The 17,122-nt window shown below is 43.7% G+C and overlaps 1 protein-coding gene across 2 annotated transcripts in view; it reads left to right on the top strand.

The window, feature by feature from the left end:
• SMPX (small muscle protein X-linked) overlaps positions 1 to 16,341 on the top strand; it is a 54,419-nt gene extending 38,078 nt beyond the window's left edge. The window contains exon 5 of one of the 2 annotated variants that reach the window (XM_080794993.1): positions 14,609 to 16,341. The gene's annotated coding sequence lies outside the window, so the exon portion shown is untranslated. The remainder of the gene's footprint in view (positions 1 to 14,608) is intronic. The other variant, XM_080794994.1, reaches the window with a different exon arrangement.
• Positions 16,342 to 17,122: the final 781 nt, after the last annotated feature.

The raw sequence follows: 17,122 nt of genomic DNA, 5'->3' as shown, positions 1-17,122 counted from the left end.
ACACATAAAATACAAGAGCTGGACTTGGCTTACAGCAACTGTATTACATATGTGTGTGTGTGTGTGTGTTTAAATTCCAGCTAGTCAACATACAGTGCCATATTAGTTTCAGGTATAGAATTCAGTGACTCAGCACTTCCATACATCACCTGGTGCTCATCACGATAAGGGCCCTCCTTCATCTGCATCACATGTGTCATTCACCCCTCCCACCCACTGACCTCCCCTCTGGTAGCCAGCAGTTTGCTCTCTAGAGTTAAGAGTCTGTTTCTTGGTTTTCCTCTTTTCCCCACTTTGTTTTATTTTTTAAATTCCACATATGAGTGAAATCATATGGTATTTGTCTTTTCTCTGCCTGACTTATTTCACTTAGCGTAATATACTCTAGCTCCAACCATGTCATTGCAAATGGCAAGATTTCATTCTTTTTGATGGCTGAGTAATATTCCATTATAGATATACACCACTTCTTTCTCTGTTCATCAGTTTATGGACATTTGGGCTCTTTACACAATTTGGCTATTGGGCAACTGTATTATCTATTGCTGCATAACAAATTACCCCAAACCCAGCAGCTTAAAACAATAATAAATATTATCTCAGAGTTTCTGGGGGTCAGAGATTTAGAAGTGGATGAGCTGGGTGGTTCCGGCCTGGGGTCCCTCATGAGGTTGCAGTCAAAATGTCAGCTGGGGCCACAATCCTCTAAAGCCTTAACAAAGACTGAAAGATCCACTAACAAGATGGTGTGCTCACGCCACTGGTTAATGGGTGATGACTGTTATCAGAAGAGCTTGGTGCTTTCCCATGTGGACCTCACCAGTGGGCTGCTTGTGTGCCCTCACAACATGGTGGCTGGCTTCCCCCAGAGCAAGTGATCCAAGAGACAGCAAGGTGGAACCTGCAGTGGCTTATGACCTAGCCTTAGAAGTCACACTCTGTCATTTCTGTTATGGCACTGATTACCCACGTCAGTCCTGCTAGGTATTGGATGGGAACTACGTAAGGGTATGAATACCAGGAGGCAAGATTTACTGGGGGCCATCTGGGAGGATGCCTGCAATAGCATCCTTCTTTTTATAACTTTTTTATTATGTTATGTTAGTCACCATACAGTACATCATTAGTTTTTGATGTAGTGTTCCATGATTCATTGTTTGTGGATAACACCCAGTGCTCCATGCAATATGTGTCCTCCTTAATACCCATCACTGGGCTCACCCGTCTTATACCCCCCTTTCTTCTAAAACCCTCAGTTTGATTCTTGGAGTCCACAGTCTCTCATGGTTCGTCTCCTCCTCTGACCCCCCCCCCTTCATTTTCCCCTTCCTTCTCCTAATGTCTGTTTTTTTTTAAATCAATGAGAACACTGAGGTCCAGAGAAGTGAGGTTTGCCCAAAGTCACGTAGACTTAACATTTCAATATTTGTTTTTCTTTCAACCCCACCGATCCTTACCACCCACAATTTCTTGTATTTATTTAAAACACCAAATGTTGTTTATCTTTGGGAAGACTGGAAAGATTATTTCCAAATGTGAAGCCAGTTTCCCTGATGTTTTAACAGAGGAAGCCTTCAGAAACCAGACAATGTATAAGCAAAGTGTATATTCCAAGCACTCAGGAAAGATTTTTCTTCACTTCCTTGAGTCATTAGGGAGGAAGTGCTCCAGAAGGAGGGAGAAAAAAAGCAGAACCTCTAAGGGAAGGCAAATCCAGAAGAGAACTAAAAATCCAGTGTTCGAGGGATAAATTTTACATTTTGCATGTTGTTCTCACTCCTCGGCTTATTTCCATATTATGATGTTTCCCTACTCTTTCTTTTGATTTCTGAGGGTGAAACAAGAACAAGAACAAGAAAACAAGAAATAAGAGCAGAGACAACCCCCCAAAATCAAACCAATGGCAAGGTCACCCTCCTTAGGAGTTTGGGTTTCATTAATCCCAGATAAAGGGCAGTGATCTGGCCAGAGGGACTCCCTAGGAGAATACAGAATTTTTTTTTCTGGAAAAACTGTCTTTGAAAACACACACACACACACACACACACACACACACACACTCTTAGATTTTTAAGCACAAAACCCGGAACTGATCAATATTATCAGTTCTTATCTCTTGAGGATCCTCTTTGAAATGGCCATCTTCTAAGAAAGACAACAAGAAAGAAACCTTTTCTTTATTCTCTGTTCCTTTTCTATCAGTTAAAAAATGACAAGGCCTGTCATCTCTGATCACCATAACTAGTCAGGAGACAGGACGACTCTCTCCCTGACTGACCTATTTTGTCTAATGGGGCCCACTCCTTTGCCCTCTGCCACGCTACCTTCTCTCCTGAGTTCCATTTATAGCAGGGCTTCATTAATGGTTAAATCGTTAGGAGCAGATCTGTCTCCTTCCCAAGGCTTATTTCCCCTATTCAATAAATTAAGCCTTGGGATCGGAGAGACTGTCCATTTCTGCTCTATTTAAGCTCACATTCTTCCTAACCCACAAAATACTGCGAACTGACAGGTGAGAGCTTGGTATGAGTTCCCAGTGCCTGCCCAGCAGTCTGTGGTCACTTGCGATTTGTTTCGTATTTAGTTCTCCGAGTAATGCTTGTGTGACCCATGGGAATTTTCCTAAGCCCTTGATGAAAGTCTCGGATCTGGAGCTGAAATGCTTCAGCTTCACTGAGGAGCCCTTGGGCCTTTGCTAATGGCGAAGTGCCTCCTTTCTCAATCCTCAGGCAAGAGCCCCTGGACAAGTGCTAGGAGGTTCTGACATGTTTGACCCCTCTCCTCACCTTGAAAGAAGGTTTGCAAAACTCCCTTCACCCGCCATTCTTGCTGCTGTCACACAGGTGACCTCACGGAACAATTGGAGCATTAATGGCCCACAGCTGTCAAAGTGACCTGTGCACTTCACTTCTCAAAGCCTTTTCTCACTTGTTTTTAGTTGCCAGAGCCCTGCAGTCAACAGACCTTTCAAAAAAAAAAAAAGAAAAAAGAAAAATCACAAAAGTGATAATGTCACTGCCTGCTGAACATCCTTCAACGGCTCCCCACTACCCCCAGGGCCCGCGTGAACTGGCTCACACTCACCAGTCTTTCCCCATCTTGATTTCGGCTCCACTCAGAGCATTCCTTGCTCCAACCCTAGCGAACTTCTCCCAGTTCATAGAGGTGCCATGCTGACGCGAGGCCGCTACACATGCTCAGAATATTCTTCTCAAGTCTTTCTCCCATACCCATTACTGGCTGCCTCCTACCCCTCGTTGAGTCTCAGCTGAAATAGACTTTCTGAAAAGCCCTTCCATGGCCTCTTAACTGGATAGCACCCACAGCAGCTACCATTTATTTTATTATGACTGTCCTTCTAGATGTTCAGTTTCTTAAATGGGGATAACGTGTCCCCTAGGGTAGCCACAGTGTCTAATACATTTTCTCACGTAGGATGTAACCAAATTAAAGCCAGGCATTTTGGTGTCCACCTTAAGACCATTTAAGCACATCTAAGCCCAAAGCCACATCTGAAAGAAGCATAAACTGGTTGCCAAAAATGGCCTCAAAAATGAATGCAGATTTCATCTAAGCAGGATTTACATTGCAAAACACACAGTAGAACTACCCCAAAAGTCTCTTGACTTGATTCGTGATCAGCCCAAGATCCCTTCACCCTTTAGACCTCTTACCCCAACTATCTCTTCATTATTTCCCTGAAACCCAATTATCCACTGACTGCCCTAGCTGTTCTTTTTTCTGTAATTTCGACTCAGGTCACTTGTTTCAATTCTTCACTCCAGCCACTCAGACCTCCACCAACCAACAGCACCACAATGAGCTTCAAGCCAAGAGGACAAAGACTGAATCTTGCTTGGAAGGCAAAGGGGAGGAAGGGATGTGTTGACTTAGAAGCTTTTTTGTGGGACTTGTAAGCTTTTTTTTTCTTCTTTTGCTACATGGGTGGCACTCTGCTAAATGCTTTAATAAGTTATGCTCCCGACAACCCTATACGCTTGATACTATTAGTTTCCTGCACTTCAAAAGAACACCTGCCCAAGGAGACACAGCTAGGAAGCAGGAGAGCCGGGATCTGAAGGCAGAGTCTACGCTAAAATGTCTCCACAGTAGGTACTCAGTAAACATTAGCTGAGCATTTAAACAGGGTCCCACCTGGGAACCGTTTTGGAGGCTGGCAAGGCAAAAGGGTGTGGACCCCTTCTCTGATGAATTGATTGCAAGTACATGTCAAAGCTTTATTTCAAAGTTGTTTAAAGAGGGGGAGGGGGAGATACAGGCTTCCAGTCGTGAGCTGCATAAGTCACGGGGATGAAGGTACAGCCCAGGGAACAGAATCAGTGGTACTGTAGGCACTGCACAGTGATAGACGCTAGCTACACCTGTGAGCACAGCATAGCATAGAGACTTGTTGAAACACTATGCTGCCCACCTGAAACTAATGTAACACTGGGCGTCAACCACACTTCAATAAAACAAACAAAAACAAAGTTGCTTAAAGAGGCTTCAAAAGGCTAGTAATAGGAAACAATGTGGTTAGATAACCCTGTTAGACCAGGTAGGAGTGGTCATTAAACCCTGTTACAAGGCTAATTTAGTGAGGTAGGTAAATCTAATTTCCCAGGAGGGGCTCTTAATCTAATTAAAGTTGATCAGAAAATCATTCTTATGTTTTATCAGAAATGCACCAAAAGGGTCGACTCATCACACCAGAGCACCCAGCTGTCCCAGCTCAGGTTTGGGATCATTTTCTTTCACAGAAGCATTTCTCAACCTCAGCAATATTCACATTTGGGCGGGATGACTCTTCCGGGTGGGGGTTTTCCAGGCCCTGGAGGATAATTAGAGCATCCCTGGCCTCTACCCACCAGATGCCAGGGGCACCTCCTCCTCCTGGACATCGGAACCAAGAATGTCTCTACATATTGCCACATGCCCATGGGAGGGGGGCAAAACACCACCTCACACACTGAGAATGACTCTTCTAGACCCTGGGTTCTCAAAGTGTAGTCCACAGACCGAAAGTAACGGCATCTCTCGGAAGGCTGCTAGAAATACACAACCGAGGCCCCACCCCAGACCTCCTGAGTCAGAATCTGCAGTTTAACTAGATCCCTGGGTGCTTCCTATGGACATTAAAGACTGAGCAGCCCTTCTAGGCCAGTGGTTCTCAACCCTGCCTGAGCATCAGAGGCCTTGGGGAACTTTAAAGAATACTGCTCATGACCTCAGAGACTGACGTCGTTGGTCTGGGGGCAGCCGGGGCCTTGGGACTTTTAAAAAAAACTCTCCATGAGATTCTAACTTGCAGCCAAGTTTATGCTTCTTGTTCAGGGTAGTTTAAAAACAACCTGCCCTACAGCTTTGGGAGTGATTTCCAAAAGCCTATAAATGTGACCTTACATCTCCAAAGGGATGCTTCTTTCCTTCCCATGAATATCCTTCTTTTTTGACCTCTTATCCCTTTTAAGATGATAGAATTCAAGTCCTTTGATGATGGTTTCAAAAGGTAGGGTCTGGCTATAACTAACTTAAAATCATGGCTAGAATAATTTGGGAGAAAGAAAATGAAGGCACTGGTTTAACCTTCCCCAGGTAACTTCTTAAAGAAGTAAAAGCCGTATAGTCAGTGATACTGTCATAGCGCTGTCTGGTGGCAGATGGGAGCTACACTTGTGGTGAGCATAGCGTAATGGATAGACTTGTCCGATCACATATGTTGTACACTTGAAGCTAATGTGACATCGTGTGGCAACTACAATCAAATAAAAAAAATTTAAAGACTTTAATTAAAAAAAGAAGAGCCAGCAGAATCATCCCTCAAAATCTTACTAATTTAAAAAAATGTCTGTACTTGAAAAAAATCCAAACGTTAAACAGCAAGCTCTATCAAGAAAATTGTTTTGCGTGAAATGTGCAATTATATAAAGAGCCCATGAAAATTGGGAAGCAAAACTCTAACACCTTAATAGATAAACAGATAAAGGAAATGAACTCACAATTCACAAAAGTGGATGTATAATTAGAGAAGCATGAGAAAATGTGCAGCCTCGCTAGTAATCAAAGGGATGCTCCATGAAAAAAGAGTTACCAATTTTCCTCTTATAATATTCACCAAGAGGAGTGGGAAAATGATCATGAAACAGACGCTTGCTTATTCCCTCCATAGATATTGAGTGTCTTCCGTATAGGAGGCACCCTGCTAGCCTACACAATGAGGGTGTGGGGCTTAGTAAATGGAGAAAGTTCCAGCCATGACAAATTTCTATCTCCCCCAGTCCAGTTAGGCCTTGATGGAAGCCATCCTAAAGAAAATGTTCATGTGGAAAAAGCTTTGTTCATTTATGATAGCAAAACTGATGAAAAACCCAAATGCCCATTAATAGGATTATGATTAAGTAAACTCTAGGGTGTCCACTTGATGAAATACTACAGACACTATTTGTGAATTAATGAATGATTAATGAAAAAAGAATACAAACATTAGAAAACCAGAAGAATGATTCAGTAATAAAGTCAATTTTGAAAACACTACATGGTGTCATCCCCACCACCCAAAACACACAATATACATCTGTCACATTTAAAGCTCTGAGGGTAAAGATCTGTATGTACTCTGTAAACTCTAGAACACTTATGGAAGAAATTGAACATGACACAAAGAAATGGAAAAGTGTTCCATGCTCATGGGTTGGAAGAACAAACATTTTTAAAACATCTATACTACTCAAAGCAATCTAGTTAGTATCCAAAATTTAAAAGGAACTTATTAAACTCAACACCCCCAAACCAAATAATCCAGTTAAGAAATGGGCAGAAGACATGAAGAGACACTTTTCCAAAGACATCCAGATGGCTAACAGACACATGACAAGATGCTCAACATCACTCATCTTTAGGGAAATACAAATACAAACCATGATGAGATACCACCTCACACCAGTCAGGATGCTAAAATCAACAACACAACAAATAACAGGTGTTGGCCAGGATGCGGAGAGAGGGGAACCCTCTTACACTGTTGGTGGGAATGCAAACTGGTGCACCCACTCTGGAGAACTGTATGGAGGCTCCTCAAAAAGTTAAAAATGGAGCTACTCTACAATCCAGCAATTTCACTACTCCGTATTTACCCAAAAGATACAAAAATACAGATTCAAAGGGGTACATGCACCCTGATGTCGATAGCAGCATTATCAACAATCATAGCCAATCTATGGAGAGAGCCCAAATGTCTATTGATTGATGAATGCATAAAGAAGGTGTGGTGTATATATACAATGGGATACTATGCAGCCATCAAAAAGAAGGAAATCTTGCCATTTGCAATGACTCGGATGGAGCTAGGGTGTATTATGCTAAGCGAAATAAGTCAGTCAGAGAAAGGCATACAATTTGATCTCACTCATATGTGGAGTTTAAGAAAAAAAATAGATGAGCATACGGGAAAGGGGAACAACAGGAGAGAGTGAAACAAGCCATAAGGACTCTTAATCATAGAAAACAAACCGAGGGTTGCTGGAAGGAGAGGGGTGGAGGATGGGCTAGGCTAGATGGGTGATGGGGATTAAAGAGGACACTTGTGATGAGCACTGGGTGTTGTATGTAAGTGATAAATCACTGAATTCTACTCCTGAAACTAATATTGCACTGTATGTTAACTAATTAGAATTTAAATTAAAAAATGAAAGAAAATAAAGCTCTGAGCAGCCCTAAAATTTAGAAAATGCTTTATCTTTGTCTAACCCAGTCTTTTCCCATTTATCTGACCATGGCAAGTTTTTTGTCCTCTTCCCTTCCTTTTCTTTCAAAAGTGAAACTTGTTTTATTGTCTCTTGGAACTAGTATTTCTCAAATAAACCAACAAACCAACCAATCCTTGAGGATATGCTGGCAGATACAGTAGTGTTGAAAAGCCATATACAAATAAAAGTCATACATGCTATATACACACATACATAGAAAAAAATCCATCAGGCTGTTCCCTTAAGATTTGTGCATTTACTCGACAAAAAATTATTTAAAAAGAAATACTGCTAAATTCTGAGAAGGCAAGAAATATCTTTTAAGCTGAATTTTGGTGTCCATTAGAACAAGTACAAGAATGTTTAAGTCTAATTATTGATACACTACGGATGTATTTCTTTGTATCAGTTGTTCCTGCAAGGTGTCTCGAATACTGTCAATATATACAGATGACTTGTGCCCATTTTATATGAGTTTTGAAAAAGAGTTTTAGCATTGGGGAAAGAGCTCCAGACAGGCTTTTTAATCCTGGACCAGCCATTAACTAGTTTGTGTGGTTTTGGACCTGTGATTCAAACCCTCTGGATTTGAATTTCCTAATTTCTAAAATGAGGAGCAATATTACAATTCTAGTTCTGCTCATCTTCAAAAAGTTTTAAAGCTTTGTAGTTCTATCTTTGCCTGACAGAACATCAAATGCTAGGCTTTTATTTGAATACTGAGTCCTTGGACCTCTTGGTACCATCATCAGTTACTGCAAAAACAAACGAAAAAGGTCAGCTCTAAGGTCATCTCCATGGCAATGTGTTTTACAGGACACCTTAGAAGAGAGAGACAGAGCAGTAGATATTTTATTGGTTCTGTTAACCTTATGTCAAGTAATTGGTTTACCATTTGGATGTTCCAGAACTTGTGACTGCCATAGATCTGTTGCCAGATGTTTCTAAAGAGGATGTTGGATATTTCTGATGCAAGCACCATTGTCTCTAGGCCTTGAATGCTCAGACCTAAACAACACAGAAGGGGGTCGCCATCTTTGGAACCTCTGAGAATCTCTTGGATAGGATACCACTCTACTCCATTTGTTTTATCACTTTGCCTACTGTTGGTGCTGGTGAGCTCTGCTTTGCGTGGGAAGTCTTGGGTCAGGGTTTCTCCAGTAAGTCACTGTCCCTCTTAGAAACAGGGAGGTCTGCGCTCTGCTGGATGGAGAGAAACTGACCACAAAACCAGGGGCTGCCAGTGGTGACTGGTCTCGTTGGCCCCTTTCTCTGCTAAAATCTCCCCAAACAAGCTCAATGTTGTCTCAGCTGCCGGCTGTCAACTCTGGCTTGATCATCCAGTACAGCAAGTTCTCAATACAATAGGATTAACAAAAAACAAAACAAGACAAAACAAAACAAAAAAACCCCCAAACCTTCTGAACTTGTTTTACTGAGATTTGACCTGGACACACATTTTCCCTTTTCTTTACTCAAATTCTTCATGTCCAGCACAGAACACTGTTTGAATCTGGATTTTAGGTGCAGAATTTTGCAAAAAAAAAAAAAAAAAATCTGCTGTTTGTGCTTTTTCTCATCTTCCCTGCTTTTACTACTTATTGGTAGAAACTTTCAGTTTTCGCTTTCTCCACCAAAGTCTTCATGATGGACAAAAGCCAATTTGGGGGGCGCCTGGGTGGCTCAGGGGGTTAAAGCCTCTGCCTTCTGCTCAGGTCATGATCCCAGGGTCCTGGGATCGAGCCCCACATCGGGCTCTCTGCTCAGCAGGGAGCGTGCTTCTTCCTCTCTCTCTCTCCGCCTGCCTCTCTGACTACTTGTAATCTCAGTCTGTCAAATAAATAAATAAAAATCTTAAAAAAAAAAAAAGCCAATTTGGGTGGATGGTTCATGGTTTAAGAAAAATGTTTTTAAAGTTTTTACTTCAAGTTTTGCTTCTTTTACCTTATGAGTGGCTGCTTGGGATTAAAGAGAATTCCAGGTTTGGAGTTGACCTGAATGAGATTCCAGGCGGTGCACTTCCTCCTGCTTCCCTGACCCTGGTGCGGGAGGTTCCAGAGGACCCTGGGTGTAGCTTGTGTTGCCTTCCTCCCCACGTGGGCATCGACAGGGGCCACTGTGTGTGAACGTTCTGTATCAACTCAGAGGACCCTACCGACGCCCTCTAATCAATTCCAAAGCTTCTGCCAGTTGGCGCCGGGGGCATAGTCAGCCATTGATTGCATATGGAACCAGACAGAGTATGAGGTACACCCTTTCTCTTGATGACTTTTGAGTGTCACTGTGTTTATGGCTCTCTGATTTAGCACCCCCTAGGAGGAAGTAATCACTGCAGTCCCTAAGTGTCTGGTTAAAGGACTAAATGCAGACAAGTGTTGAGTGGACTCTGTTTCATAAATGATGTATGAGGGACCATGGTCACTATGACTAATACAGCTATAAATGGGTCATGGCAAGGCGTAAACATCACATGCTCCTCAGCCTGGACTTAGGGTGACACTGGGAAGACATGTGGTATATCACCCTGTACCAACCAAAGTGTGTTCTTCCCAAGTGTAAACTAGAAGTGGGGCCCGTGTCTTTTTGATTTGGGTACAAAAGGTGCATGGGATATCTGGAGAGTGGCTTTTCAGCAGGGTGCCTGACGGCCCCCATCGTTCTTACAAATGTCCCTACAGGAGAACAGGACACAGCCCAGTAGCTGACAGCTGCTGTCTAGGCAGCAAAGCGGCGTGGCCCGGGATGCCACCCAACACACTTGCATTCCAACAACCCGACAAACAAGTGTGCTTTGCGGCATGAGCACTTTTAGCTCTGGATCCTTTCCCATTGTTCCCATTTGTAAAATTGAGCCCTGACCCCAATTCTCCAAATTCCTGCATTCTGGTAACTGACAGGTATTCCGAGAATACACTGAGTCCTACAAGGCCAAGGATGGAATCTCTGGTCCTTTGGGGACTTGGCAGGGCTGGAAGGACCGTATGTGACCATAGCCATATGCAGTGTCCTGTGTCCAGGGTTGCTGGGTCCTCTTGGATTCCACTGCGACCCAGGAGGGAGAAGGAAAACTGCGGGGGGAGGCAGGGTTGTCTGCAGAAGGACAAATGCCATGACTCCACTGTCCCATCAGCTGCCTCCTGCCCGGCTCCTTCTAGAAGGGAGAACAGAGTTCACACCGTAGATTAAATGAAGTAACTGTGTCAAGCGGCATGCATTAGGTGGTCAGAACTGACACCATCAGCGGCTTCTCCACCCCCATATGAGGCACAGGCCAGAGATCTGGGCACAGGGGCCCCCTCTTCCACCAGCTTCCACATGCTTCCCATGGCTCGCGGGCACGGCAAGTGAAGGGGAAAGAGCACAGTTCCCCTGGGAAGTGTGTTGCATAAAGAATTTCACGCATTTATTTTTCTAAACCATCTGGCCCTCTTAGAGTGGAGACGATGATCTGGGAAGACTGGGTCAACATTTCCCTGTGTTTCCAAAACTGTTTCAAAATCAGAGGTCCACAAGCTGACCCCAGTCATAGGGTCCCTGAAGGATCATGGTAAATGGTTCATGCTATACATCTCAGTCTGGCCATAATTTCATCCGCCGGGGACATATATGTGGTGGTCAAAGTCCAGATCAAGCCTGTCGCAGAAATGGTTCCCATTTCTGGGTTGCAGATGGCACTTCACAGTCTGGACACTTCTGGGAGAGAAATCACACCTCACAGAAGAGGCATCAGTGACAATTTGCTATGACTCATCACTCCCTCCATGCTGCTCAGAGAAGCCGAAGGAATGTCTCAGCTTTGAGTGCAGACTGTTGTGGGTCTCTCACTAAGCCAGAGGGACTGGCCGTATGTCACCTAGCACAGTCACCACAGCAGTCAGATGGCTTGAGCGTCCCATAATGGGGCTGGAGCCAGCGCCCAGGGCGGGTGTGACAGCACCATGGTGACCCAGCACATCAAATCAACACTCCTGGGGTATCTGCGTGGTCTCTCGCAGCATCTTGATGAATGTGGCTTTGGCTGTAACTGCAAGTCCAGTTCTCCTCCTGTTCTCATGTCCCTGGTGGTCCCACTCGTCAGTCCTCAGGGCCCTGCTGTGGGCCAGGTGCTGTGATAGGCGGTGGGATGTGGAAATGAATAGGACATGTCCACACGCTCCCGGAGGTGACAGCTTTGTGGCAGGACAGCTATGTAGAAAAGACAAGAGAGGACAGAGAGGACGCCTAGAACAGATAATTACCATGCAGTGTGTTATGTTATGTCATGGTCAGGGGCCAGGGGCCAGGGGACTCTAGTCCAAAGTTATAAGCACAGAGGGAGAGGCCTGAGGGCTCTTCTCATGTTACAGAAGCAGTAGGTGCCCAGCAAACCCAGAGTGTGGGGTGCACGAGGGACAGTGATCAGATACAAACCAGCTGAAAGGCCCGGATGAGGCTGCGAAGTAGCTGGTCAACAAAATGCAGTTCAGCCAGAGGTCCTGCACTGGGAAGGAATTGGTATCTTGCTTCTTCTTGGTGACTGGCATGGACCAAAAACTGAGTTTCTAAAAAAAAAAAATGCTAAAGAAATATGAGAGCCTGTGCTGACTGCTGTTGGTAATGTTTTCAGCTGTATAATTATTAATCTTTCCCTCTCTTTGCCTCTGGTTTGCATACCATCCAAAACTTCCCTGTTAGAGGTGTGGAAAAAGCCCCAGAGTCAAAACACCTGAGTTCAAATGCCAGCTTGTCTTTGCTTCCAGCCGTGAGACTTGGAGCCCACTCCCTTTGCCTTTTGACCTCTATGTATTTCATCTCAGCAATGCGTACAGGCATACTTTGGAGACACTGTGAGTTTGGTTCCAGGCCATTGCAATCAAGTGACTGAAATGAACTTTTTGGTTTCCCAAAACATGACTTATAAAAGTCATGTTTACACTATTTTGCAGTCCATTAAGTGTGGACTAGCATCAGGTCGAAAAAAACCAATGTACATGCCTTAAATAAAATACGTTATTGCTACAAAACTGCTAATCATCATCCGAGCTTTCAGCAAGTTGTACTCTTTTTGCTGGTGCAAGGTCTTGCCTTGGTGTGGATGGCTGCTGACAGATCAGGGGGTTGCGGGGTGAAAGTTGGGGTGGCTGTGGCCACTTCTTAAAATAAGACGAGAGTGAAGTCTGCTGCAACAAAGGAGTTTTCCTTTATCTCGAACAGTTAGAGGCCACTGTAAGGTTATTAACTGGCCTGATTTCCATTGGGTTATGTCTCAGGGAATAGGGAGGCCCGAGGCGAGCAAGACAGGGGGAGGACTGGTCGGTGGAGCAGTCAGGCACACAGCATTTGTTAAGTTTGCCCCCTTCCATAGGCACGGTACACGGTACCCCGAAACAATTACAATAGTAACGTCAAACATCATTGATCACAGATCACCCGAACAAATATAATGATGAGAGCGTCTGGACTATTGTGGGGATTTCCAAAACGTGGCACAGACACGAAGCGAGCAGATGCTGTTGGGCAAACGACGCCAACGTATCTGCTCGACACAGGGTTGCTGCAACCCTTGAGTTGGTAAAAAAATGCAGTATCTGCAAAGTGTGATAAAGCGAAGCACAAGAAAACGAGGTGTGTCCATATCAACAGAAACTGTGTGGCAGCAGTGCTGTAACTGTTCAATGACACAATGGGCTCTAAGAAAAAAAACACAGGAAAGCAAAGCTTTCTAAAAGACCTCGGCTACTGAACTCTCCTCAGGGCTCCCTGGCCATGACTGTGTCCCATGGCTACCCCTACTTTGAAGAGATACCAGGAGGTAGAGTGGTTGGTCACTAGCCTTTGTAGTAGAGAAAAACAAGGGTGAAGGTAGTTGAGAACGGATATGGAGAGACCCCCAGCTCTAGTGTTTGCCCCGGCAGCCAGGGATCTTTGTTTGTGTAGTTTTATTTCTCCAGCCACTGACAATAAAAAAATGTGAGCATTCCAGTTGTTAGAAAAGATTCAACCTGTTCACATAAGTAAAGGATACAAGGAATGACACCCAGGAATAATGGAAAATAAATGTGTAAATAACGTCAAACGATCTTTGCATTCCAAGAGACGTTAAAAGAAATGGCACCATATCCATTAGCCAGTGGAGCATAAACAACCCCCCCCCCCAATCCAATGGCTTAGAACAAAGCCATTTATTACCCTGGATCATATGTTCATGGCTCAGCTGATTTAGGCTGGGCTCACTTGCGCATCGGTATCAGCTGGGGGCTCTGTGCTAGATGGGGCTTGGTTGGGGCAGATGAGCTGGGGTGGCTCAGCTGCACATGTTTCTCATCCTTTTCCTGGATCAGGAGGCAGGCCAATGGCAGATGTGCAAGAGAGTTAGCAAACACATGTGACACCTCTTGAGGTCCAGGGTCAGAAATGGCAAACCATCACTTCTGCCTCATCCTGTTGGCTGAAGCAAGTCTCATGGCCAAACTCGGACACGAGGAATTTATACCCTATCTAGGATAGTAGGAAACTAAAAAGTTATATGGCAATGGGGATGGATACAGGGAGGGGTAGAGAACTGGAGCTGTGATTGCAAATTTACCACAAGCACCAAAGGTCTTGCAGGTCGTAACCATAAGGTTAACATCATACTCTAATTCTCTCAGAAGGAAGCCATCCTAATTTAGTTTGGAATTACTTAGATCACTAGAGCCCAAGCTGATGGTTATACCTACTCAGAGTTCATGTTACATCCACAGAAACAAGAGATGAAGTTTCCAAGTGAAAATGAGGTCTTCAATTTTGATTTTCACCTATCATACTGATTTTCAAGCTATCCCTAAATATATCTCATGAAAACAAAACTAAAGCTTCCTTTTTTTTCCTTTTTCTTTTTGCAGGCTTGATGTGAAGAACTGAAGAGAAAGAATGGATTCAAATGAAAAAAGCTCATGAAAACATTTTATATATTTGTATGAAGATTATGAGCCTCCTGAATGCCTGAGACTCCAACCGAAACGTCTTGTTTGTACATTTATATCTCTGCCTTCTAGTTGGCTGCACTACTTACTATAATTTATCTTCATGTTTGGCACCTTGCAAAGTAAATCAGCTCAAGAATTCACCAACTGGAGGGTGTGCTTTTGAGGAGGAACAGGATTTTACAGAGAGGGATAAGGCAATATGCGTAACAATGATTTTGATAGAAAGTTCTCTACACCGTATTTTGATCAATATTTGGAATGTATTTTAGTTCTTCACATCCTAAATCATATCAATAAACTTTTTATGAGTTCAAACTTGAGTAAATATAAAATGTGAATCTAGATGAAATTAATGTTCATATCTTCAGATGGCTACATATTCCCCTACATGGGGAGAAATGAGATCTGGGCCAGCCAGGGGTGCGTGGATGGCTTAGCCAGTGAAATGTCTGGCTCTTGGTTTTGGCTCAGGTCATGATTTCATGGGGGCTGAGATGGAGACCCGTGTTGGGCTCCGCACTCAGTGGGGAGTCTGCTTGAAGATTCTCTCCCTCTGTCCATTCCCCCACTAGCACTCTCACTCACCCACTCTGAAATAAAAAAATAAATTAATAAATATTTTGAAAAAAAGAGCCAGCCAAATCCATGTTGCTTACAGGGGGCTTCTTCTTCTGAATAACCGGGTACCACGGATAAAACTATGGTTCACCGGTGATGGCAAATGAAGTTAAATATTGCCTTAGGAACTGGGCATCATTGATATTCCTCCTCCAAGGATGACCTTTACAATGAATGCATTTTACTTCCATAGAGGCTCAGAAATTTCCTTTGCCCATAGAGAGAGTTCATCAAAAGGCACAACAAAATAAAGCTGAAAGATCAGGATGAAAGAGAGGGGCAGTTCATACCTTAGTCATCCAAAGAAAGGTGAAACGTGTCTCCTGTTACTAAGATGGAGAGTCTTTGTGAAACTTAATCAGTGGCCAACGCTATCATAAACCAGAAAGAGCCACCCCTCTCCCTCTAGGGTCTTCTGATCTTTCCAGATGCCAGGGCGACTTCACAGTGTGAAGACCCGAGGAACCAGATTCTGGGAACGACACTGTCTTAAAGGCAAGTGTGTCACCTGTCTGATATGCAGAGAACCCAGCACCATGACTTTTTGCCTTGCTTCAGGGCCTCTCATTAATAACAAAACAAAACAAAACAAAAAAACCAGACATACTTCTAAACATCTGAAGCAAAAGTTAGCCTTTAGCTTTTCTGTTTTGTAGAGATCAGTTTCCCCAAGCAGGACTGTCATGCACACACACGTGACTGGGTGTAGATTCAGTAGGGCCTGATGAGTCTAGTTTTTCCTGAAAGGGTGGCCATCTGGTCGCGGGTCCCAGGTATCTCTCTGGGCTGTGGCTCAGCCTGGCGATCTAAATCTAATATAGACACATGGCAGGAGAATATCAGTCAGAACAGAACTTGCTTGCCTGGACTGCCTAATCATCTGTCAGCAGAACAGGTCCTAAATAACATGGCATTGTGTTGCCTCAGGCCATTCTGCTCCTTCCTAATTAGGGTAGTTGGGTAGGGTTTTTTTTTTTTTTTTAAATCTCTGTATTCCCTTTGTTTATTTATAAACGATCCATATTCAGTTTCAAAACGACATTCTGGTTGGATGTTACAGAAGCTGTCTTCACATTTTCCTGCAGTCTCCCAAGTCAAATGTGAAGCATAATACAGAGCGGAGGCATCAGACAAATTCAGCGATCTGTGGAGAGCTTTTAATTTACTACGTATTTTATTTTGCTAAGGCATAAATTCACTGTATTTGGGATTTAGCAAGTTCCAAATTCTATCATCCATTAGACAGCACATATAATGTAGGAAAAAACAGTATATTTTCAATGAAGTTATTTAAAAAATTCGCTAAATGGCTCTTTAAAAACCCATATATCATGTTGAAACAGCCTTATTTATCTTATGCATTTGTAATCAACCAGTTATTACGCAACTTTTCCATGGGGAAGAAACCAGATAAAAGTAGTTGAAGGTTCGTGAGGAGAGAGAACAAAACTAGAAATGACATCAGTTTGAGCAATTAAAGTAAAGCATAAGGTACAATAGCATTTTTAGTACAAGTGCTGTAAATGGTACGAGTGTCAGCTGTTCCGCTGACAGGTGGGGATGTTTGAGTGTGATCACAGTCGCTCCGCCCACACTGCCTGGCTACCTACTCTGTTGCAGGCTCTTTGCTAAGTGCTGGGAGGTGCACAGCACATTCACCCAGAAGATCACCTTGCTTCAACCACCCCTCCTCACATCCCCTCTCCCCCCTCCCTCCCCGGATGGGATTTTCCCATACTGTGCTTGAGTGAGTGAAAGAGAAGGCCCTGGGAGGTTCAGGACTGTGTGAGACACTTGAAAAGCTTCTCTCTT

The sequence above is a fragment of the Martes martes genome (genome assembly GCF_963455335.1).
Source record: "Martes martes genome assembly, chromosome: X".
NCBI lineage: Eukaryota > Metazoa > Chordata > Mammalia > Carnivora > Mustelidae > Martes > Martes martes.
The sequence above is the reverse complement of the archived record's forward strand: the minus strand, read 5'-3'. Positions and strand labels throughout refer to the sequence as shown.